Source organism: Rhinolophus sinicus, linkage group LG14 (assembly GCF_036562045.2).
Source record: "Rhinolophus sinicus isolate RSC01 linkage group LG14, ASM3656204v1, whole genome shotgun sequence".
Lineage (NCBI taxonomy): Eukaryota > Metazoa > Chordata > Mammalia > Chiroptera > Rhinolophidae > Rhinolophus > Rhinolophus sinicus.
Genome location: NC_133763.1, coordinates 21,136,770 through 21,161,482, shown reverse-complemented (window position 1 = coordinate 21,161,482; position 24,713 = coordinate 21,136,770). Strand labels below are relative to the sequence as shown.

Here is a 24,713-nt window from a genome sequence, read left to right as displayed (position 1 = left end):
TTCTTTGTTTTTAGTGTCTTGTTTGTGACTTTAATGCTATCACAGAATAAACAACTGTGAACTATGAAAAAAAAAACAGAAAAAAAAACATGACACTAAAAGTGGCATTATTAAGCTTCAATTTTTACAAGAGACTAGAGAACATAAATCTAAGAACATAAAAATGTCTCCGCAAATATTTTAATGTCTAAAAATAATTTTAATTTGTGCAAGTTGGCTCTAGTCACTCTGTATTATAAGAAAGTAAAACATAAATAAGCAACTGAAAACTCTTTTAGGCACCTTGTGAACCATTTAGTCTATGGCAGACATACTTAATGCACAGACACCAGAGGCCTGAAAGAGTTGAATGTGTCACCCAAAGTGAAAATTTACTCTTTATACCAGTGTCATCACATGCAGAGGAATTTCTGAGTCAAGAGTATAAATGACTTATCTTCGTAACAAATATGCATTCTTGAAATGGTAAAACCTTTTGATGTTACATTAGGTGAGGATCATGGCTTCTTGTCATTTGGAGGGAAGAAGGATTTGGTTGAAGTCATTTTTCTTGCCCATTTTTCACGTCATAGAAAAGGATTCTGTGCATTGGGCAGATTGAGGTTAGTGGATGAGCCAGTCATCAGGCCTCCCCAAAAGCAGAGGGGTCAGTCTTTGACACACCTGTACCCTGTGTGCAGCATTAGTGGGACTTTTGGCTTAGAGAGCAATACTTGGGCAAGGATACATCGTTATGGAGGTGTTTCAGGTTATAAAAACCTGTGTCAGAATTTCAATTCATTATTGGTGCTTTGGGAAAGAATGAAATGAACACATTGTATGGCAAAGAGTATGGCTGCTTAAACAAAAATTTTAAACTGATTGAAACCTTTGAAAATTTGTGGATAAGAGATAGTAAATATTATCAATTGTATTTCTCAGAGTAAGAAACCAACCCCCCAAAGATTCAATTGATATAAGAGTTAAACTCTTCCTCAAGGTTCATGAAGGCTAGCTAGTCTAGCAATGTACTTTTAAGAGACATAGAAATGATAATACCTACAACCTCTTTTAAAAAGATCTGATTTTTAAACTGAAAACTGAATATGGCTAAATGACTGTTATTAACTACTAATCAGTTGAATTTTTCATCCTATTATATATTCATAAAAAAACAAAACAAAACAAAAAATTTCTTTATACTACTTGTCTTTTGGCATGAGACAGACTTATTTGCCTTCACAGCGAGAGGTATGATACTGACTTTCTCACAGATTCCAGTTATACTTTGCAGGGGCTCTAAAGTTAGCCTACATTTTTTGTAAAATTAAGTGTGTATTACAATACATCCTATTGCGTTTTAGTGTAGAGGTTGTCACCAAAAAGGCAAAATAGAGCAGCTATCCACTCATTTGATTAAAATGTAAAGCAGATAGGTAAGTTAATCAGTGTTTGGTTCAGGTATTCTTTCTTCATCGGTAGGCAGACACAGGCAAGGCCTTCCTTCATGCTGTTCATATTGTCTGAGTGTCCTCTGCAGTTTAAAAGTGACATTAACACAATTAATGCACCTGACATTACTAATGCTAACCCAGTATATTCCCTCTAGTTCCAGATCGGGTTTTGAATCTCAAGAACTTGTTATTTTCCTGTTGTGGTCTCATTCAAGAGACAGCTTCTCTGCCTCTCTGTGAAATATATTAACAGCTATTCCGCTGTAACCAGCAATGACACAGTAAATTGGTATAAAGCACTCTGCCAAGATAGGAAAAAGAGCAATTCTAACTATTTGATTTCCTAACACAATGCTTTTATGCACCTATTTAGTACATTGTAGGAAACAAGCTTATACATTTTTCAACTGTAAAATCAACACAGAATTCAAAGAATCTAAATCGCTGTATATAACTAATATCTGAAAATATTTCAAACACTGGTCATATTTGTCATTATTGTGTTATGAGATCCAACCATAATGGGCAGAGAATTCCAGTTAAGAAAAAAGATAACTGCTAAATTATTGAAAAAATTTATTAAAAATACACCATGAAACAATATACTAACATTTGATTATATAAAAATCGGTGATACTCAATATAAAGTAACAAATGAACTCTGTTATCTTTGGATGTACATACTGAGCAATGAAAAATTGCAGATTTCAAATATTACACTTTTCTAAGACCAGCTGAAATTTTTTCATGGCTAATAATATCTTTTTATCTCAACATATTACAAAACTCAAATTAGTTATAGGTGCATTTAAAACTATAGGATAAATATAAGGTTGTGAGCTCAACATTGAATAAAAGTCCACAATCATAATATGCATATCAATCAAATACTTTAAAGAAACATGCATAGAACTGTAATGATTTTTGTTTAATGCTTACCTGATGACAGATGGAAAAAGCCTCAGACCTTGATCTTAGCCAGTACCATTGACTCTTCGTGGAAGAGAGCGGAATCCAGTCCTTCCCATTTTGGCCAATCTATGAAACAAAAAATAAGAATGGACTACACTCTAAATGGAACCAGTATGTAAATCATGGAAAATAAAGGATAAAAGAATTGCAATTTCATGGCACATGCTTACATTCCATACTCTGCTGACGAGTCATGCATTAATTTCCACCAATTGCAAATTTTTATTAGTTCTAAGCACATTGACATGACCAAATAAATGCAGAAAAAAAAGTAAAATAGTATTACCTATATAAACGGCATTTTGTGATGCTGAATGGCTCCCCACTTCTTTCCCAATTTAACTTTTAAAATCTAACTTGCCTACTGAGAGAAATGGATGTAAGGGTTGCTATTTGTAAACCAAATGGATCAAAATTTCATTAAGCTTAATAATATTATGGAAGAGACAAACTCAGTTTTCTTGGAGAGAGCATGTGGAACGTCACCAAAGAACAGCAGCCTCCTGATGACAGCACCTTGCACGCCCACACTGTACACGCTTGTGCAACTTGGGCTTGTTACCTACAGTACCTGCCAATTTGTCTCTCAGAATGCTGTAAGGACTGCTGAAATGTAGCAATAAAGCTGTGCTCTTTAGATTTCAAAAGCATGCGAGGGAAGTTAAATACAGATTTGCTACAGACGGGGATGTCAAGCAGAAAGCATCATTTGGTTTTAAGAAGTAATTGTTGAAAAAAATCTTAAAACATCTTAAAAATGCCTATTAGTAGCATGATCTTCAGTAGACTAAGAACATTTACAGAAAACTTAATAATTCTTGATTGTACAAGTAAATGTGAAAAGTATAATGGCCAAAAGGCAGAAAAAAGTAGAATTATCTATTACAGAAAGAACAGGGCACAGAAAGCTTAGTAAACTCTAAGTATTTCAAAGATGAACATTCACAATCATGATTATAAGAACCTGAGAGGAATAATATAAATCAAATAGTTAAAATACAATAAGAAAGGGATTCACCAATGACAGACTAAATGAAAATAATTTTACTGAATGTTCTAAACACAAATCTAATTACATTCCCGAAATCAAATTTTCAAATATTTTAAGAATTTGATGATGTGTAAATAAAATATTTAATAGAGGACATTCAAGCATCATTATAAAAACACTAAGGGTATATTTGAAAGCAGCATTATTCTCATAGTTTAAAAGACAAGAAAAATTAAAATTTAGACTAATAAAAGATATTTAAAAAGTTAAAGCAAAAGCTCCATTCTTTTGTAAAGCACAGGACATGCATAAATGTAAGAGCTGAATTCTGCACATCAAAATTGCAAAATAATAAAATTAACTTTGTAAATACTTACTTGCCCCGGGCACATACTGAGTTTTTGGTAGGGTAGTTAAGAATATAAGTCTACTTTGTGTATTCTGTTATTTTAATAATATAAATACCTTACAAGTGTAGAGTGTTTCCATTTCTATTACCTCCCTGGAATTCAACGACCTGAGAGGCGGACGCATTTATCATCATTGCCATTTTAAGGTGAAAGGCCCAGAGAAGCCGAACATCTTGACAATATACATGTGGTCAAGCATATGTGGTCAAAAAGGGGCTTATGACCTAAAACTCCTATTTCACTCCTATTCTACTGCATTCTAGAAGGGCAGGTTGGGCAAATCAATTTGCAAGCAGATAAATCCTCTCATTACACTTAAAAAACAAGAATGGGGGTAGTGCCTAATTCCTCTATCAGAGCTGTCAATACGACCACCCAAAGGAAACAAATTTAAGATTTAAAAAGCTTCTTTTAATATAGTTTACAAAGTAAATTTTAAATAAATAACAGTTCAAATAATAACTAGTATATCTATCTGATGGATAGTGATTTGGGTAGGGAAAAAAAATTTGAAACCAAAGCTGACTAGTGAACAACAAATTTTTGTATTTTTTTCTTCTTTTTCTGACCAATATATATTTTATTCCATTTCAAATACATTCACACAAATTTTATTTATGTTTACTGTTATTGGCATTTATAAAAATCTCTTAGAGAACTATTTTGATATAATTTAAAATCATGTAATAGTTAAAATAATAGTCTACAAATTACCCTTGTTATATATTTTACAGTCTGAAATAAAATCATAAAGTCATCATTTTCATTCATTTTATCACAAAATTCCAAAATCATGGTTAATTTTACTAAATTTGACCTATTTTGAATTCTTTTGAGTGGCCAAATAATTTCAAGGGACTGCTACTTAATTCCCAAAACAAAGGAAACCAGGAGCTGGTTAGAGTTATTTGGCTTGATATAATAAACATAAAAAAATAAAGGCTGCATTTATATAATCCTAAATAAATGTCAACTACAATTATTTGTGTATTCTCTTTTAGAGGATTAACAAAACTTTTAAAAGGCATTGGACTACTATTCTGAAAAGTCTGCAACAAAATTTGTACTCCTGTGTTTCTTTTTTAGCTATCAAAGATCGGTTTTCAAATGATTAAAGTTCTTCTTTGCCTTGATTTGAAGAATTGTGAAACAAAATAGAAAATGCACATATACCCATTTCAAATCACCCTAAGATGAAACAGGACTTGGAACACCCTTCTAGTTTTTGCTGGTACTACAACATTTTTCCTAGGGCAACTTTGCATTCATAAAAATAATAATTGAAGGAGCTATTTTTTGCGTGGGTGTGCACACACACAGGTTTATCTTCTTCCTATGTTTTACATTCTAAAAAGTGACTCACACAGAAAAATAACAAGCAAAATGTATCAGACATCAAGGGTCTACTAAAACGAATTCCTATGAGGATGCCGGCTAAGGAACAGACCTGTATTAAAACTGTTTCTATACTTAAAATGCTACAGTTCTGATAGTCATTTCTCTAACAGCTGTGAATTTTCACAACACTTACCTGCATCAATAATTCTTTCATATTTAAGTTAAAAGTCAAACATGTACTTTGCTAATTAAGGGCAAATGTCATACATAATCAAAGCTTTAGTCTCCTTTATGCTAATCATAAAATATCATTAGCAAACAATTCAGAAAATGTCAACATTTGCTTGAAACATGTTTTTCATATAGAGTAAGTAGGTAGGCTACAAAAGGAAACTTACCAGTAGTTAAAACTTTATGTGTATAAAACACAATAGAGCTTTGAATAATGTGAAAGAAATTGTTAACAAGATAACGTAATTGAAGACAGCCAATTTTGAAGTAAGGGCAACAGCATACTTGGAACACTTTTTTTGATCCTGCATGATAATGCGGAAATTTTTAAAGCATTCAATTCTGTAGAACTGTAAAATCACTTATTAAAGAATAATGAAAGGAAAAAAAAATCTTGCAACTATAAAATCTAAGACAGAATCAAAAATAGACGGTAGGCAGCATTGGGGCAGGAGCTGTGTCAGTTTTATTCACTGCTGTTTCCAATAAAGGTAAAATTTTTGTTGCATGAATGTTAATAATTAAAGCAGGGCAAGTGCTTTCCAGCAGCAAAATGAACTACAGAATGGCTCAATTACCATAGTAGACATAGGACAAAATATACATTTCTATGTTCAAGTGAAAAAAAAATACAGTATGGATACAACTTGGTTCAACAAACTAAATAAGCCACTAGAAAGGTATTTTTGAAACTTAGCAGCTATTTGTAAAGTCTTAGGTTAAAACAATAGCAATTGTAATGAATGCTGTCTAAAATACTTGTTTTGTTTCACAAAACAAGCCTTCTCTGATTGATCTTACTGCTAAGGACTCAATTAGTACAAGGAGATAATATCAATTCGTGCCCATTCCTAATAAAAATTTCTAAAATGAAAACATGCCTGGTACCTGCATCCATGCCTGGCATGAAACATGAAGGAAGGTTGGATAGTTAGATGGTTATGGTTAGACAGGGCTGCTGATGCATCAAGAGAAGAGATAGGAGCAGGAGTGCCCACTGCAAAGCAGGAGACATGGCAAAGAGCTGAGTCTGCACCTGACCTGCCTAACTTGTAAGTAGATGCCCAAATAATGTATCTTATACTCAGAATATCAAAAATTACAGTACTTATTTTCCTATAGTTGATGTCATAGTTAATTAAAATTAATCATAAACAAGGATGCTTTCTTTGAATTACTGTATTGGATATTTATAACTTTTGAGCAATTCATTAAAAAGCAGTTCTAGGATAACCCTTTTGAAATGTATCATTAAAATTTAGCCTTCCTATCCTTAGATAGCCATATATTTGACATAAAAGCAAACAGAGAAGTGAAGTGAAATAGCAGAACGATTTGCTTTTAAGAACCAGTAGAAAAGATTCAATAAATTTCAAAGTGGAACCAACAAAATCCAATGTCAATTCTCTTATCTGTACAATTATGATGTTTTGTTTTGGGCCATCTGTTTATTTTGTTTTCTAGAGTACCCAGAGACAATGAACAGATAATCTGATGATGGAATATTCAAATAAGTTTTATCTTCCAATTCAGAAACATTTTCCTTGGTTATTTTATGGAGCAATAACATCATGTTCGGTTAAAAAGGTTTTTTTCTCCTTTAAAAACCCTCTTTTAATGATCCACGGCTTAGAAATTAGCATTTCATTTTAACTACTATGTGGGGGACTTTTCCCCTTATGGTTGTAGATTTTTATCAAAATAAAAACACTGAAAAATACAGATGAGTGGCATGCTGGGGATATTTTCATTTTCTTCACATACGGCAATTAGTAAGTATTCGCAAACAGGAAACAATAGAAGAATTGTGCAAAAGGGAAGCAATGATGCCTGAGAGAGAAAAGAATCGTAATTATATCTGAATATAAAGAGTGCTTAATCAAAAATTTAATCATTTTTAGAGGTTTTCCTGGTTTTGTCAGTTTTTTTTTCTATAAAGTATTTCCAAAATAGGAGTTCTCTGGCTAGGATTATAAAGTAGGTAGCTCACAGGTCAACTCAATCTGAAAACTGCATAGTTCCCAAATTGTAATGAGTTGTTTTTATTTTTATTACCACTAACTCTTAAATTCCTGGGGCTACAATAAAAATGCTTGACACCATCCATAAACATGTTCACACTGAAGGACCCCAAACATTTGGAGGACATGCCTCCATTCATTTATGGTTAACTGTCTACTGCTATTAAAATTACAAATACAGCATAATCCAGGTTTCATGTTTGAACTCTCCAAGCACTCAGACTGAATCTGTCTATAAGTTCAAATTGAAAGGCAGAAATAATACACATTACGATAAAAGTGATGAGGAAAGGTTTTCCTTAATTATAAAAGCTCATGCATAGAATTAGCTTTAAGCAATCTCAAAGTAAAGTGAACTTTAAATATAGGCTTGTGCTATGGTATAAAACAAGGTATACATGTTTTTAACTGTGTGTGCAAAATCTTGAGTAGCACTCAACAATCTAATGAAAACAGAACCACCACCACCACCCCCAAAAAACAAAAAAACACACAGAACCCACCAAAAAACAAAAAAAAACACAGAACCCACATCCAGGTAAGGCTCTATAAGTGCCATGACTCTGCTTCCTACACCCATGTCGCTGTTCAGGATAAACCGCTTGTGGAAACTACCACTTCTATTTATTCCTACATAACTGAGGTAAACAGGACCAATTCTAGGTAAAATTGTCAAGAGGACCTATGCGCTTCTCCGACTATCACAATTAGAAGAGATTTGACTGATTTTACTTGAGTGAGATGAACTTCAGAACTTTATCTCCTAAAATATGGACTGTAAAGCTCTTCTGGAAATTCCGTTTTCCCCCCCGGGACCATAAATTTATCTACGGGGAGACTTTTATTCATCCTTATATCCCCAGCACAGGGTCAGGGCCCTGGCATGCAGTACACAGTTGATAAATATCTAACAAATATAACTATAGTCCCTTTAAAGAATTTCAGGACTCAAAACAAGCAGTTAAACATGTTTTCAGGTTCCTGGAATCTCAACTCGATTTAAAGAAAGCTCAGAAAACAAACCCCATAAAATGAAATTGTTAGTTTGTTTTGATGGAGGGGTGGAGACTCGGGGGGAGCATCACAACCACCTGGGAGCCTGTCATGTTTCTGTCAGTAGGTGTCGAAAGCTAGGGAGACTTGGGTACATGCTACTCAGAGGCCTGCAGGCATCCTGACTGGCAGGGAGATACACCTGGGCAGCACTCAGTTGGCCTGGATTTTTAGAACATTTCTGCTTTCAAACGTTAAATTCCGTAGCTCCTTAAGCACATGTCAACTGTACTGATTATGATTTACTGTTTGGAAACAGCCAATGAAGTTTTATGGGAAGGAAAAAAGAACAAAGTAAAATTCAAAATCTTTAAAGAGGATGTCCGTCATGTGAATTAAAATGTGAGGAGGACGATGAAAATATCAGAAAAACTGTTTTACTTATTATAGATACAAGAAAGATCAAAAGGAGAAAATCTGTGTAAATGTAGTTGGCTAAGTAAAAACTGAAAAAAAAATTATTTTCTTAGCTGTCAAAGAAAACAGCTTTGTTAAAAACAAGTCTAAAAACTACAATGAAGTAGAAAAAGAAAAAAAAACTATAACCTGTAACACTGAAAATAAAATTAACATCATTTCATTTATTTAAAAACTATAATATAAATGACTAAAGTTTTATGCTAACCTTAATGCTTAAACTCCACAGAATACTGTGATTAGATAATTTCTGCCAGATTAATTTATGTACCTTTTATTTGATTAGAGCTCTGTTCTTGGATACTGTGAGGACCTGCCTGGCTCTCAGCCTACATCCTCCTTTCCCCAGGGCTGGGCCCCTGCCTGCCATCAGTGGAGTTTGAGCCCATCCTCTGGCACTTGGCACAGCCATCTTTGTTTTTACCAGCCTTCTCATCCTAGGGCTGAAGGTCCTGGCCTCTAAACCTCAATCCTGTGTTTGAGGTCCTGCTGACACTTACCTGGAGCGAAATCCATGTATACCTGATTTCCAAGTATCACTCACTACACCTTGATTCTGTGCCACTGAGCTGCAACTACAAGGTTAGGAAATCTAGTTGCCTGTGTGTGCCCTCTTTCCAACAAGGGCTAGCAAACTGCTGTTGTCCCATTGAGTTCCTTGTTCTAGCATCTGCCCCATTCCAGCAAGCAGAGTTAGCCTTCCTCCCCACCTGCTCACAGTTAATCAGATCCTTCCCAGCAGACAGAAAGAAATATAGTGGTAACATGGGATAGTCTGTTACTCTGAGCAGGATTCCCAGAAAGAAGAGCTTAAGAGTTCATCAGTGGCTATTTGGGGACACGAATAAATAAGCTTTTATAGCAGCTATGCATTTTGTGCAGAGTAAGGAAGACCGCTCCTTGTCAGTATTCCAATCCTTCCATTAGACCATAACTATTAGTGAAATCCCACTGAACACAATACATACTGAGAGACCTTAAAATAGTAAGTGGCATGCTTATTATGTGGCATGCTTTTCAAAGCTTTTAATATTTTATCTTACATTATTTAGAAATGGAATGACTGATCACTTTGAAAGCCATGCCATATAATGATAAAAGCCACCTACCTGAGGCCCTGCTCCAAACTCTAGCAAGGTAACCTTATTAATAGACCATGATAGAATGAAGCATTCTGGGTGCCAAATACAGCCAATGCAGCACCAAGAGGCAACCTAAAAAGAAAAGAAGAGTTAGTTTGAAATTCCAAAAGTCAGACCCAATCTGGTTAACGGCATATGAACCAAATTGTTTTTTATTCATTATCACTTATTCATATTCTTTATATTTTTTCTTTATTGGAAAATCTATCTCAAATCTTGTTAGAAACAAAAAATTTATATTACATTGAAAAATGAAAACTAAACAAATCAATATCCCTAGATTTATATATTTCCCCCCGAATCACAATTATCTAAATTGTTTATATTTTTATTTGGTAAAATATTAATCCAAGTCTATTGCCATTTCTCAAAATGGCTGCTTATTTTCTTCATTTATATTCTAAACACATCACTATTTCCTCTGTAACACAGTTCTCAGAAAAACCTTTCGAGATGTGTATTTCTTCTGAACACTAGCTGAACCTCAGGCTGTCTGTTCTGTCCATAGGGAAGGGTGCAAACCACTGGTGCCCTGAAGTAGAGGCAGAATGAGGAGATGGGCAAGTGGTCGGCTCCTGAATCAGTCTTTTTTATGAGACTACTATTTATTTTAAAGTGAATTCACAGGTGGCAAGTCCATGTTCAACAACAAATAAAAACCAAAATGTATTCTGAAGTACTCAATGTTTTGAGTTTTCCTCAGCTTCATTCTATTGGGGCAGGTAGTGAAGACCTACCTCTATGAGAAATAACCAAGAGAGAAAATGAATGCCAGGAGTTCTACGCAGAAATCGTCAACTTCCTTTCCCTAGACCAGAGAGTCAATGCACAATTATACAGGGCTACCACTCTATTAAGATAGTTGACATTACATAATAAATATTATTAACACCTATTACATATAGCTTCAATCTGAATTACTGGGGATGCAAACAGACATGGCCCCTGTTCTCTAGGAGCATACTCATACAAGCTAGTTGCAGCTCCTGGATAGATATCTTATGTCAAGCTAAACAATATGACTGTTAAATAATATGAAAGTGCCATAAAGCAGGATTAGAGTGACAAATCAATAGTAAAAACAATATTATATGGTATAAGCAAGTACCACAGAGGCTCAGAAAAGGAAAAGAATACTATGGATTTTTGCTTTGAAGAATGTACAATAAAGGAAGGGAAGAAAAAGATGGTATGTGCGGGCATGCCAGTTAGTCATCAGAATTCATAGGTTAGAAGTGAGGATTATTATAGATTCTATGACCCTCTGGCTGGAGTGTAGCGTAATTTATTGACATTGTAAAGATTCAAATGAGCAAAGTGCACTGAAGCCTAGTGTACGGGATATTGTACACTCATGTACTAATGATGAGAAGTGGCACAACTCTAAAACACAGAATGGGTCAGAAGTACCAAGAACAAGTACTTGATGTGGGGGAGAGAAGCAAAGAGGGGAGGGGAGAAAGAAGTGTTCAAATGAGACACAAGAGGTGGGTGCTGAAGCAGTCCAGAGCAGAGCTGCAAACCAGCAAACACAAGCATTTCCTAGAAAAAAGGCCACTTATGCCTGACAACATCAATAAAGAAGATAGGATAGTGGACAAAGATAGTTGTACAGTTTACTCAACAGACAGATTCAAACTAATTTACTGGCTCACTCATGTTGGAGTCTAACGACCCCACTGTAAGAGGGAACTGGGTATCCAAAAGGGGGGAGGGGCAGAGACAGAGCTTCAAGGAGAAAGAAAAAGGCCCCCCCCCCCCCCCCCCCCCCCCCCCCGATCTTTCTTGCATAGAGTTCATGCCTTAGGAACAAAGACACCAAACTTCAGCAAGAAAGGGCATGGGGTGAGATGGGTGGGAGTGAGAATGGAGGAGGAGGGAAAGGGAGAACCTAAATTGAGGATAACCAGTTAAGTGACAAGGTAATGACTTCCAGAAAGAGGATACTTTCTTTCAAAGAGTTTTGCACTGAAAGAGGAGAAAAAAGGTAGGGTGGTGGCTAAAGGGGAACTCAGGATGCCAGGTGGGAGACACAAGAGAACCCTTATGTGCTAAGGATAAAGAGGCAGGGAAGAAATGGAACATTCTGGGAGACAAGGCAAAATGGGAGCCAGAGAAAAGGGAGAGGTTTTCGTCTTAGATAAGAACAGGGGTTTCTTTACTGACCTAGGAGGGATATATATTCATCCTAGTTAAGTTTTTTGGCCAAGAGGCAAGGAGTGTGCTTAACTTTGCCAGTGCCAAATAGGAGGGTCATGTATCTGTTAAGAATGAGGGAGGAGCAGGGTACTTGCCCTGGAGACAGAAGGGAAGATTAGAAGGCCACATGGAGAACAAGAGAGGGGTGTTCGGGGCATCCTTGAAAGTTTCACAAAAAACAAAACTTGCCATAAAGAATTAAATTTTTTAGTTATTGTTGGTGGGGGTATAAATTGTTAAAACTTTTCTGGAACACAGTGTGGAAATATGTAATCAAAGCCTTTTAAATGTTTGTGTATGTTGACCTGGTAATTCATTTCATATTTTCTAAAAATTTAAGCTCCCCTCCCCAAAAGAAAGGAGAAACAAAGATTTAAGTGTGTTTAAAGGTATTGAGAAGTACAAATTGCCACTTACAAAAATTGTCACAGGAATGTAAAGTACTCATAGGGAATACAGTCAATAATATTGTAATAATTGTGTATGGTGTCAGATGGGTACTAGACTTACTGGGTGATCACTTTGTAAGTTATATAAATGTCTAATCACTATGTTGTATACCTGAAACAAATATTGTGTGTCATACGTAATTGAAAATAATTTGTAAAAAGATTTAAAATACTAAAAGTTGATAATGTCTAATAAAAGGAGTAAAGTATGATATGTCTATATGATAGACTATGCAGCCATTAAAAATAATGTGCTTAACAAATATGAATTAAATCACATGGAAAACACTGATAAAATGCTAAATTTTTAAAAAGTAGGACATAGAATACACCATGATTCTAATTTTGTAAAGCACATACTTAGAACTACTCACCTTCCACCCCCCCCACACCCCCAGTACCCTTCAATGTACCTGGGTAAGTTATACATTTAAAAAATAGCAAGATATAGGCTTTATACGCTTCTGTATTTTACAAGTGTTTCATTTTTATAATTAGAAAAAAATCATTTCACCAAAAAGTATGTTTTTTTAAAATAAACGGTGCTGGAAAAGTTTGTCTATATACAAAGAAAAAGAACCTGGATCCATACTTTACACCATATAGAAACTTAACTCTTAAGTGGATTCATAGATACAAATGTAAACCCTAAAACTGTAAAAATAATAGAAGAAAACAGAAAAAAACCTTGTGACATTTAGTCAAAAATTCCTTGGCTACAACACTGAAAGTACAGCCCATAAAACAACAGACTGATAAATTGAATTTTATCAAAATTTAAAACTGCTCTTCAAAAGACAGTGTTAAGAGAATGAAAAAACAAGTCACTAGAAGTCTAGAAGAAAATCTTTGCAAAGCATGCATCTGATACAGGACTTGTAGCCAGAATATATATAAAGAACTTCCAAAAATCAACAATAAGAAAACCCAATTAAAAAACAGGCAAAATATTTAAATAGAAATCTCAAGATATACAGATGGCAAATAAGCACATGAAAAGATGCTCAACATCATTGGTCCTTAGGGAAATACAAATTAATACCACAATGAACCCACTAGAATGACTTAAAATTAAAAAGACTGACCACCTGACTATGCACCAGCTGGTGGAGATGTGAAGCAAATGGAACCACATATCACTGCAAGAAAGTAAAAATGGTACAGTCACTTTAGAAAAGTTTCTTAGAAAGTTAAGCCTGTGCCTACTACATGAAAGAGCCATTTCACACCTATGTATATACCCAAGAGATATGAAAACTTATATACAAAGTCTCGTACATCTTGTATTCATAGCAGCTTTATTTTTAATAATAAAAAACTAGATACAACCTAAATGTCCATTCAGATTCAGGTATGAACTTCTGATACACACTGTAACATGGATGAACCTCAAAATAATTATCCTGAATGAAAGAAGTCGAACAAAAAAAATACATATTTCACTTATATAAAATTCTAGGAAATGCAAACTAATCTGCAGTGATAGAAAGCAGCTCAGTGGTTATCTGGGGGAAGGGGGAGGGACACTCACAAAAGGACATGAACAAACTTCTGGGAATGGTGGACATATTTACTATGTTGACTGTGGTGATGGTTTCAGGAATGTAGACATGTCACAACTTGGTAAATTGTACACTTTAAATGTGTGCGGTTTACTAAATATCAATTATAACTCAAAGCTATAAAAAAGCAAAGTTCATATTGAGAAAAACAAAATTAATAAGGATGAGAAATCTTCGTATGAATTTACTGAAGTTTGCGTGGAAAAAAAACAAAACAAAATCCAAAACCACTTTCTGCGAATTGATAAACTAAAATCCTGTATAAGGGCAATGACTCAAAATGACAAATCTTTCCTTCCCATTCAGACGGGGGGGGGGGGGGGGGAAGATGAGGAATATTGGCTTAAATGTAAGAGTCACATTCAGCTCTCACTAGAAAGGATACGTGTCCAGGCAGTTTTTAGAGCCACATTCTCAGCTGTCGCCCTTGGAGGAAGTCAGTGCAGTTCACCTGTTGCTTTAGAGACTAGCACATCATACTACATGATTTAAAGGCTCCAGGAATACCTTCTAACTGGAACTGAGAGCTACAAATAATAAATAGTTCGGGGATAAGACCCATTTATCAAATACCAAAGGAAGTACCCACTGAAGTGTTTCAGTTCAGGCTGTGTATAGTCCTTTCAAGTATGTTAATTAGTGGCAGCCTTAAAAAGAAATAGTGTCATGCTAATTGATAGACCTGCCTTGGATTAATTTTAAAAAATACACCAAGTAACACTCCAGCCAAAGTAAAAGAATGAGTTAAGTGTTAGCCAAGCATGGGCAGGAATTCCAGGTAAGGGAGTCAGAAGCTGTACGGTGGGTCTGGGTAACTTCAGGTAATCTGTTATTTTTGGAGTCAAGAAGGAGAGAAAGAATGAATCTATGAGACTGGAGATGGGTGGAGGAAATTTGTATGAGTCATGCTACCGAGGGCTGACAAATTTAAAATAATTCTGATAATTTACAAATTATCCCACCTGTAGGTGCCTGTATAACTTGCTCCCCTCACTCCTGTCCCCAGCCATGTGTTTAGATTATTCAGAAAACAACCAATCTTTGTGTGCCTTTGTTGATTTCTGAAGCAGAATTAAATGGTGATTCTCTTTTCAATTTTTATTTAGCTTTGCATTTTTAAAAAGAAATTTGACCTTCATCATAAACTCAGACCTTTGAAGTGTTCGCTGACAGATAATTAACAAAAAGGGGTTTAAATCTGTCGACGTGAGGTTCAGGATCCTCTTTCTTGAAGCCTCAGCCAAGACCTGGAGCGGCCCCTTCTCTACTGCAGGATACATTCCTGGTTTGCTCCCCCCACCCCAACTTTCGTAAGGAGATGTGTTACAGAAAGGTCTTTCCATAATCTTAACCAGTACAGTTCTGGCAATCGTCTTTACACTGCTCCTTTAAAACCCTGCTCAGGAGAGCACCTCAAAACACAAATCCTTACAAGGATTCCGAGTCTAGAGCAGTACAGGGGAACAATGATACAGAGGCACGGGACTGTCTTTTGGGAATCAGAACTGAGTTTTGAATCCTGTCTGACCCTTACCATCAGCATAGCTTTGGACAATTTAATTTCTCTTTAGAGTTTGCCTCTGCAGGATGGGAATAAATACTTACCTTACATCATTGCTAGCATAAACAAGGTTATGTGTAAAATCTCTAGCATAGTTCTGAGGGCTCAAAATGCAAAGCTATTATATTTTGCATGTCACTCAGAAATAAGTGCAGTTCCAAAATGGACTGATGTGCACTTATAAATAAGGTTTGCTGTTTTTTTCCTGGCACAGGCTTTTTTTAGAATCATAACCAACAGAATCTTTGAAGGACAAACACTGGGACTACACCATGTGAAGACTATGCAGTCATACGTAATGTAAGATTTACATGAAAAGTGGTGAAGTAGTATACTTCTGATCTCTTGTCTCTGTGACATAGATGGGGTATACCCGAAATTTTATGGTGGTCACGGTCACAGATAATCCCAAATCACAGCTAAAATAAAGCCGATCTGGGTAGGCCCGGTGGCTCAGGTGGTTGGAGTGCCATGCTCCTAATGCTGTGGTCACTGGTTCCATTCCCACATGGGCCAGTGACCTGCGCCCTCTACATCTAAGATTGTGAACAACGGCTCTCCCTGGAGCTGGGTTGCTGTGAGCAGCCAGAGGTTGATGTGGGCTGCTGTGAGGGGCCGTGGGCTGCCACAGGCTGCTGAGTGCTGCCAGGAGTGGCCAGTGGCCAGCGTGAGTGGCTGGCAGCCAGCGTGAGCAGCCATGGGCTGCTGTGAGGGGCCGTGGGATGCCACAGGCTGCTGAGTGCTACCAGGAGTGGCCAGTGGCCAGCGTGTGTGGCTGGCAGCCAGCCTGAGCAGCCGTGGGCTGCTGTGGGCTACCATGTGCTACCATGAGTGGCCGGCAGCCAGCGTGAGTGGCCGGCAGCCGGCGAGAGCTGCTGTGTGCGGCCAACCGACGACCGGCAACCGACTGCCTCAGCCAGGGGGAGTGCAAGTCTCCTAATACCAGCTGGGCCAGCGAACTGGTCCTACACAAGTAGACTGAGAAACAACGGCTTGAACTGGAGTCTGCGGGGAGGTGGAAGACAAGAAAAAAACAAACAAACAAAAAAATAGCTGATCCATGTGGAGGCAGCAGTAATTTTGCATGTTGAATTGAATGGTAATTTGGGTATTGTATGATTACTGACCACCCAGGCATGGACTGACCGTCTGCCTGCCTCTTAACTATGGTAAAAGATTATAACGTACCTGTGAAAATATCAAGATTACTGAAAAATCAGAGGAAACAGCTACACAGTAGGGGGGGAAATGTACTCTATCGAAGTACACAGTACACCAAATTCCACACTGTGAATCCCACAACATGGGAATGTCTCTTTCACGTAGCCTCTTAATCCCCACACTTATCCTCCTTAAACTGAAGCAAGGGTTGGCAGAAGGGGTGTGGAACTGAATCCTGTCTTGCAGAGCCAGCTGGGGAGGGATGAGGTAGAGAGGGAAGGCACAGGGAGGAGACAGGGAGCCAATGCTGCAAAAACATGAGTACTCAACTAAGACTCATACCACACAAGGGCTGCTCTAAAAGACAGTAATTTTTCATAGTTTTTAAACAGGCAATGTGTGATTTTTGAGGTTTCTAAATGATTACACTTCTATTATTTTTACATCCTTGCTTACCCTTTGCAGAAGAAATATTTCTAAACACTAGATATAATTTTAACTAATTTACATTAGGTTCACCTTGTCAACAAGTTACCTTTAGCAACAACACAGTGTATGTCAAATTTATCTGTAGGTACCTGCCACAACACTGGACTTGCTTGTTGTCTTTTAATTTTTTTTATTGCATTTATCTTGATTATAATGTAAGAAATGATAGAGACTTCAGTATGTATTTTTCCACGTATTTACCTATACAATATTGGACGTGCTTTTTGGCATTTCTGAACGTAAGTATCTTTAACTGTGACAAGAACACAGTTGATTCCTAATTAAGTAGGATAACTGGAAAGTAAAGCAGAAGGCCACAGAAAATCATGGCTGAAACAAAAATTAGTCACAGCAGTACACTGACTGGTGGTCCTTTTGCTTTTTAAACCAAAACTCATTTGGATAATATGAAGCTATGGATAAATCCATGCTGGGGGAGAGGGGAAAAAGTGACTGCAAGAGTCACAAAAACAGCAAAGAAACTCTTGGGTCTGTCTCCAATATCCTCAGTGGGGTCCGTCCCACTGAAGGCCATAAATAAGCTCCATCAGGGCAGAGATCTTGCCTTTTATGGTCCGTTTCTGTATCCCTAATACCTAGAAGAGTGGACATACAAAGGAGGTACTCAAATATTTGTTGAATGAAAGGAAGAAGAAGGAAGCAGGGAAGCTATCTATTCTGTTGGGCAAATGGATTTGTAGAAGAAAACAGTTGTCCAACCTACCTGATTACTTTTGTGAATGATTACAAATTGACTGAATACTTTAAATTTGAAAATTCTCTTGGATTTCCCTTGAGTAATTCGGCAACTAAGAACACCTTGTTCTCTTTCTTGACTTGGCCCACCCTCACAGATCCCAGGACGCTGCAGTCACTGTGCCATCTTGTGGTCATACCTAGAAAGTTCCTCTTCTTCAATACACCAGTAGAGTCCCCCTACCTGCACAGAGGCTCTAAGAATGGGCTGATAAATCAATCTCTATTATTTAACCATCAAGGTACCATGGAAAACACCAAAATTTATCAGTGCTCCCATCAGAGTGTGTTATCTAGTACAGGAGGTATCCCAAAAGGATACTTAAAATTACTCATAACATAAAATAGAAGGTAGAAAATGCTATAAAATAAGTACAGTTTAGGAACAATGGGGATTCACAGAAATATTTTTTTCAACCTCTGGAGATGAGAATTTGGGAAAGAAAAGCCAGCTAAACTGAGTGAACAGAGAGAGGTAAGCTGTGGCCCTGTCCATGGGGCTGGGAGGTGGGGAGTACAGCCCAGGGGGGAGGAGCCGCCCAGACGAGCAGGGCCTGAGCGTGTGTGGGCTACAGCAGGAGCAGTTATTTCCTTGACTGGAGCCTGCCCGTGCCTTAAGGAAAAGAGGTTGTCGAAACGCAGGGCTGGGAGCAGCCTAGGAAGCTGCGAAAGGGCCTCTGCTTTAGGATGTTGAACAGCAGAGGGATAAAAAGGTAGTTCTGTTTGTAGACGTGATCCTGTCTGGTGATTACGGGGGTCATGTAGACTAGCTGTGTGGCCTTACCTTTTTGCAGCTTGTGTTTCCACAGTTTAAAAGTGAGACAATTAAACCCTACGGGGTTGTTGTGAGGAATAAGTGATATTGTATGTAAAGCACATACCACTGTGATCAGCATTAATGTTAAGGAACAGCCAGTAATATGAAGACCTTGAATGGCAGCCTATTTAGCAGATGAGGAAGAACAGGCAAACGTTTGGAAGAGCAGGGTAAGGACCGGAGGGGAAGATGGCCTGTGGCAGAGACATGGGGGCCAACTTACAACACACAGGTATTTGGGAGAAGGAGCGTGGAGAGGGGGCAAAAGGAGGAACTGTACCACTTACAAAATGGCCAGAAGAGGATGGCCAGAAGGGCAGAAGGAACATCACTGAGTAGGAGGAAAACCAGGAAGCTGTACTATCATAGAAACAAAAGGAAGAGGTTTCATGGGGACAGTGGTCAAGATAACACTAAATCCTATTCCCTTTTGATTTAGCAGCATGTAGGTTTTTAGTAATCTTGGGAGCACTATTTTAGGGGTTGGAGAACCAGAATGCAAGGCTGAAGGTGACGAAGGCCTGCCGTGTGAGAAATCTGAGCTCTAAGTACACATCACTCTTTGGAGAAATGGTACTAGCTGGAGGGGAAGGTACAGAAAAGGGGGAGCTTTGTTACTGTTTGTTTGTTTTCAAGATGGCAGAGGTTTGAGTGTTTACATGCTGACAGGATGGACAAGGTAGGGAAGGAGAGGCTGAGAGAAAAAGGATAATGGATTAGCAGGGATGAGACCCAGAGCACACAGAGATACAGGAGGACAGAGTGTGCCAAGGCTGAACCAGACTGCAAGGCACAGGTGGAGAACACAGGAGACAGTAATTAATGCGGCTTCACAGAGCAGGAGACACCTGAGCAGTTTTCAAGGATGAACAGGCTTCGACCAACTGGCCAAAAGGAGGTTTAAGAACATTCTAGCAGAGGAAATGGCATGAGCTAGGGCAGGCATATGAATCCCAGACTGACACGCCTGAGGGACTTACGTAGTTTGGTGCTATCGGGTGTGGAGGGGGAAAGCAGGAATATTCCCAAGGCAGAGCTGAAGAATAAATGGGGACCAAATCACAACAGGCCTCGGACTCAAGCTATTCCTTCAGGCCTACTTTACACATGCTACTTCTAAACCACCCTGTAACATGACTGTCACCCAGTCACCTGGAAGCCCAAGAAAAGAAAAAGCAAGGGGAGAGAATTCTTCCAGGGTTGGGAGTAGGAAGGTGGTACAGAGGGTAGCTGATGGAGTGGAACGTTTTAGAGCCTTAGCAAGAGCTAGCCTGGTGGCAGGGAGCAACTGAAACCAGAAGGGAATGGAAAGACCAAGAGAGAAGGAGCGGCTGGAAACGTCAACCATGAAAGAATAGAATCAGTATGGCAAGGGAGTAACTGTGGTTAAAGGACACGAAACTGTGGTCAGCAAGGCTCATATTAGGGTTCAAATTCACAGAGGTGAGTAGTTCCCAAGCCTCAATGACATGCTGCAAAATATTATGCAAATATGAGGCATTTTTATTGTGCATTATAATTTACGAGAAACTTGATTATGACTTCTGAATATTCCTAATATTTCAGATTTCTCAACTGACATCCCCCAGATAATTAATACTTAAAAGTACCAAAAGAGGTGCTAATTCAAATCCTTATTTTTTTAAAAATGAATTATTGGGTAATATAAATTATTGTTCCCTAAGTTTACTTGCTTTGTAAATTCCAATTAATTCAGAATTTGGGTTTTTCCTCTCACCTTATCATGAATTTGTAGCATTACCATGTTTCCCCGAAAATAAGACCTAACCAGAAAATAACCCCAGCATGATTTTTCAGGATGACATCCCCTGAACATAAGCCCTAATGTGTCTTTTGGAGCAAAAATGCATATAAGACCCGGTCTTATTTTGGGGGAAACACGGTAATAGAATGTGATCTTTCACTTATCTTGCAATGTCACTGATCTGAAACACAGGGGAAGAACACGGGGTGGCTGGTTTGCTCAGTTGGTTAGAGCGTGGCGCTGGTAACACCAAGGTTGCTGGGTTCGATCCCTGCATGGGCCACTGTGAGCTGCGCCTTTAAAAAAAATCAATAAAATAAAATATAGGGGAAGAACAGAAAGGAGGAGCACAGGTTCTGAAAAGCTAAAGCAGATGTTACAAATCCACACGTTCTCCCTCCCAGTGCCAATCCTTCAGGCAAAATTACAACAAATTGCGTTACGGAGATTTTGGTTACAGGAAAGATTAGCAACCCAGGTGTCAACGGCAAATGTAATGATGGCAGCAAGAGGTGATTGCTAGGAAGGGAAAGCATAGAAAGCTAAACACATACAGGAGAAGTGAAAAAGCACAGACAGTAGCCAGGTGTAAGGGGCCATGGCCCACTCTGGGGAGGGTTCAGGAAATGGGCACTCCCATGGACTACTGTGACTACGGGTGGACAACTGGCTATGTAATTGCCACACAAAAGAAGGCATTTATCCTTTTGTCCACTAATTTCACACCTCACAAATTATCTGTAGAAAATAACCTGAGATGCACATAAAGATTTATGCTCAAGGCCATTCAACACTGCCTTAGTTATTATTTAAAAACTGGAAACAAGCTACACAGCAACAACTGGGGGAATGCTAAATAAACCGTGGTGCTCATCCCCAAGTATTCCGGCTTTTGCGGAAGATGTATAATAGAAGTAACATGTAAATACACAAGAAATAACCTTTATACAGTGTCAGCTTTTCCAAAAAGGGGCTACGAAATGAAGATCTCGTGCCGGCCAGGTAGCTCAGGCGGTTAGAGCTCCATGCTTCTAACTCCGAAGGCTGCCGGTTCGATTCCCACATGGGCCAGTGGGCTCAACCACAAGGTTTCCGGTTCGACTCCCACAAGGGATGGTGGGCTGTGCCCCCTGCAACTAGCAACGGCAACTGGACCTGGAGCTGAGCTGCGCCCTCCACAACTAAGACTGAAAGGACAACTTGAAGCTGAACGGCACCCTCCACAACTAAGATTGAAAGGACAACAACTTGACTTGGAAAAAAAAAAAGTCCTGGAAGTACACACCGTTCCCCAATAAAGTCCTATTCTCCTTCCCCATTAAAATCTTAAAAAAAAAAAAAAAAAAAAAATCAACAAAGAAGATCTCAATTCAGTTTACAAAAGTATTACATAGGTTTAAAGAAAAAATACTAGAAGGAAAATACCTGTTAGTAGTCAACATATTTTTAATAATGCAAACATTAATATTACATCAGAAACAAGATTATATATTTATTATATTTATATTGATCATATTTTTATTGCTTATACCATTTAACTGAGTATTTACTTCTTCCATATTCAATCTTTCCAACTTTTCTTTCTAGGCCATTATAACATGTTTGGAGGCAAAAAACAGAACCTGAATCTTACATAAAATGAGGGGCCACAGGAGCATGTCAAACAATGTTACAGGGATGCAATTAGCAAAATACAGACTTGTGAAAAACTCCACAGGACCAAACCAAACTAAAAAAATACATTTCTTCAACAAACAAATTTTAAGAAGACAAAAAGGGAAGGGGCAATTTGTAGGTGAAAAAGAACTTAAGAGACATATCAACTAACTGTAGATAACAGGCCTTACTGGATTTGGATCATGCAAATTGTTACAATTAAGATACAATTATGGAAATTTGAACACTAAATATTTGATATTAAGAAATGATTGTTCATTTGGGGTGTGATAATTGTGATTATACTTTTAAAGAGTCTACACCAAAAACATACAAATGATATGAAACAATTCTGCATGGAAATAGTCTGCAGGAGAAGATATGGGTATGGATGGGGGGGGAGAGAGAGCGAGAGAGTGAGAGAGCAAGTGAGAGAGCGAGAGAGCGAGAGCGAGAGCGAGAGCGAGAGAGATTGCCCAAACTGGCGAGGTTTAGGAAGAGGTGAGGACACAAAAGTCTGTAGGAGAAAGAGGATGGCTGGATGGAGGTGGCAGAATCAAGAGAAGGCTTCAAACCATCTTGGCCTGGAGAATAGTGCACATCTCCACTGGCTGAATAAAAGGAGCCACAATTTCCATATTGAATGGGACAGGAAAAGAGATGGTGCGCCTAGGGCAGGAGCACAAAGCTTCTTAGCAGCTAAGAAAAGAAGAGGTTGGGGACAAATAAGGTTGGTGGTCAGTGGGAAACAGACAGTTGAATCTGATACTCCGTTTTCTCAGTGAACTTAGGGCAAAGATACCTAATGTCTATTACAGATTCTAAGTAGAATCCTTATTAGATTATTAGCTATTAATAGATTAGTGTTATTACAACATAAATATTACATATTTCTATTCTATTAAATATTAGAGTAAATATTAATAAAAGGAAATAATAATAGGTTAATACCATGTTTCCCCGAAAATAAGACCTAGCTGGACAATCAGCTCTAATGCGTCATTTGGAGCAAAAGTTAATATAAGACTTGATAGTAAAATAAGGTCATATAGTAAAATAAGACTGGGTCTTACAGTAATTTTTGCTCCAAAAGACACATTAGAGCTGATTGTCCAGCTAGGTCTTATTTTCGGGAAAACACGGTAGTCTATTACTAGAATATTAGACTCTTAGATTTTAGTTCTACGAGATAACTATTATCATCATTAGCTAGAATTTCATAGAGTGGATGGGGTTGTTTAGAAAACAAAAACTATGTAAGTTCTTACATGAACCAGGTTCTATACTGAAATTTTTTTCATGCACCACACCTCATTTAATACTTAGTCACCTATCTTCTCTGAGTCTCGCCTTCTACCTCTGCGAATGGGAGGTAAGCACCATACGCCAGGAGGGTTAGGAGTCACTATATGGAAGTGTGTGGACAGAAAGCAGAGTAAGCCTTTATCACAGCAGGTGATACTGCTGTTCCAGAGAAGTGGGTAACAGTGCTCAGCAGAAGCTAAGCAGCCTCCTTAGGTCCCCAGTGATGGATCAACAGCAGTATGTCTCCTTTGCTCAATGAGGGTGGCATCTGGCTTAGTGTCTGGCACAGTACCTGACCCTGAAAGGCATTCTGAATAAGAGATGGAAGGAAAGGTGTCCTGTATACAGATGTGGAGATGTTTGCGTACATAAACAGGCCTGGAGGCCCAGGAGGGGGTGAGGCCGAAGGTTTTCTGACCACAAAGCTGCAAAGCAGAGAGACCGCAGGAGAGGTAAGTGTTCACGGAAAGCGTACACTGGAGAGGAGAAGTAGTGCTCTGGGAAAGGCCAAACTGCTGGTCTTTAGAGACATGTGGACAAACAGGTGCCATCAAAGGAGGTGCTGGAAGGAACAGCAAGGCCAGGAGACAGGAGAGGAGGGCGTTTTCAGAAATGTGTCAAGTATTGCAGTAAAGATAACTGGGGATAAAATGGAAAAGATGCCACTAGGTTTGGTATGGGATAGGGAGGCAGGGGGAGCAGGGAAGCAGGCTACTGATGGGTATTCTCTTCAAACAGAAAATGATGGTTAGGATGGGTTAAAGAGGAAAAGGAGACGAAAGCAACAGAGACTGTTTCAAGGAAGTTAGCACTGATGGGAAGAAAGATACTTGAGGAGGAGGTGGGATGATGGCAAAGGTCTTCTATAATATTGTTTTTCCTTCATAGAGGCAGAAGATTGAAGCACACTTTGCAGCAGAGAGGAAGAGCTGGGCGGTACCTGGACGGGAGGGGTGAGTGGGCCAGAGTAACCGGGTTGGCTCCA

General features: G+C 38.2%; 1 protein-coding gene across 5 annotated transcripts in view; it reads right to left on the bottom strand.

Moving 5' to 3' along the window:
* PLAG1 (PLAG1 zinc finger) overlaps positions 1–24,713 on the bottom strand; it is a 44,587-nt gene that overhangs the window by 7,661 nt on the left and 12,213 nt on the right. For 2 of the 5 annotated variants that reach the window (XM_019711084.2, XM_019711086.2), the window contains exons 2-3: positions 9,976–10,080; positions 2,373–2,471 (exon numbers count right to left, since the gene is read on the bottom strand). The gene's annotated coding sequence lies outside the window, so the exon portion shown is untranslated. Of the gene's footprint in view, positions 1–2,372; positions 2,472–9,975; positions 10,081–10,745; positions 11,700–24,713 lie in introns of those variants that run through there. The other 3 variants (XM_019711085.2, XM_019711087.2, XM_074318687.1) reach the window with 2 other exon arrangements.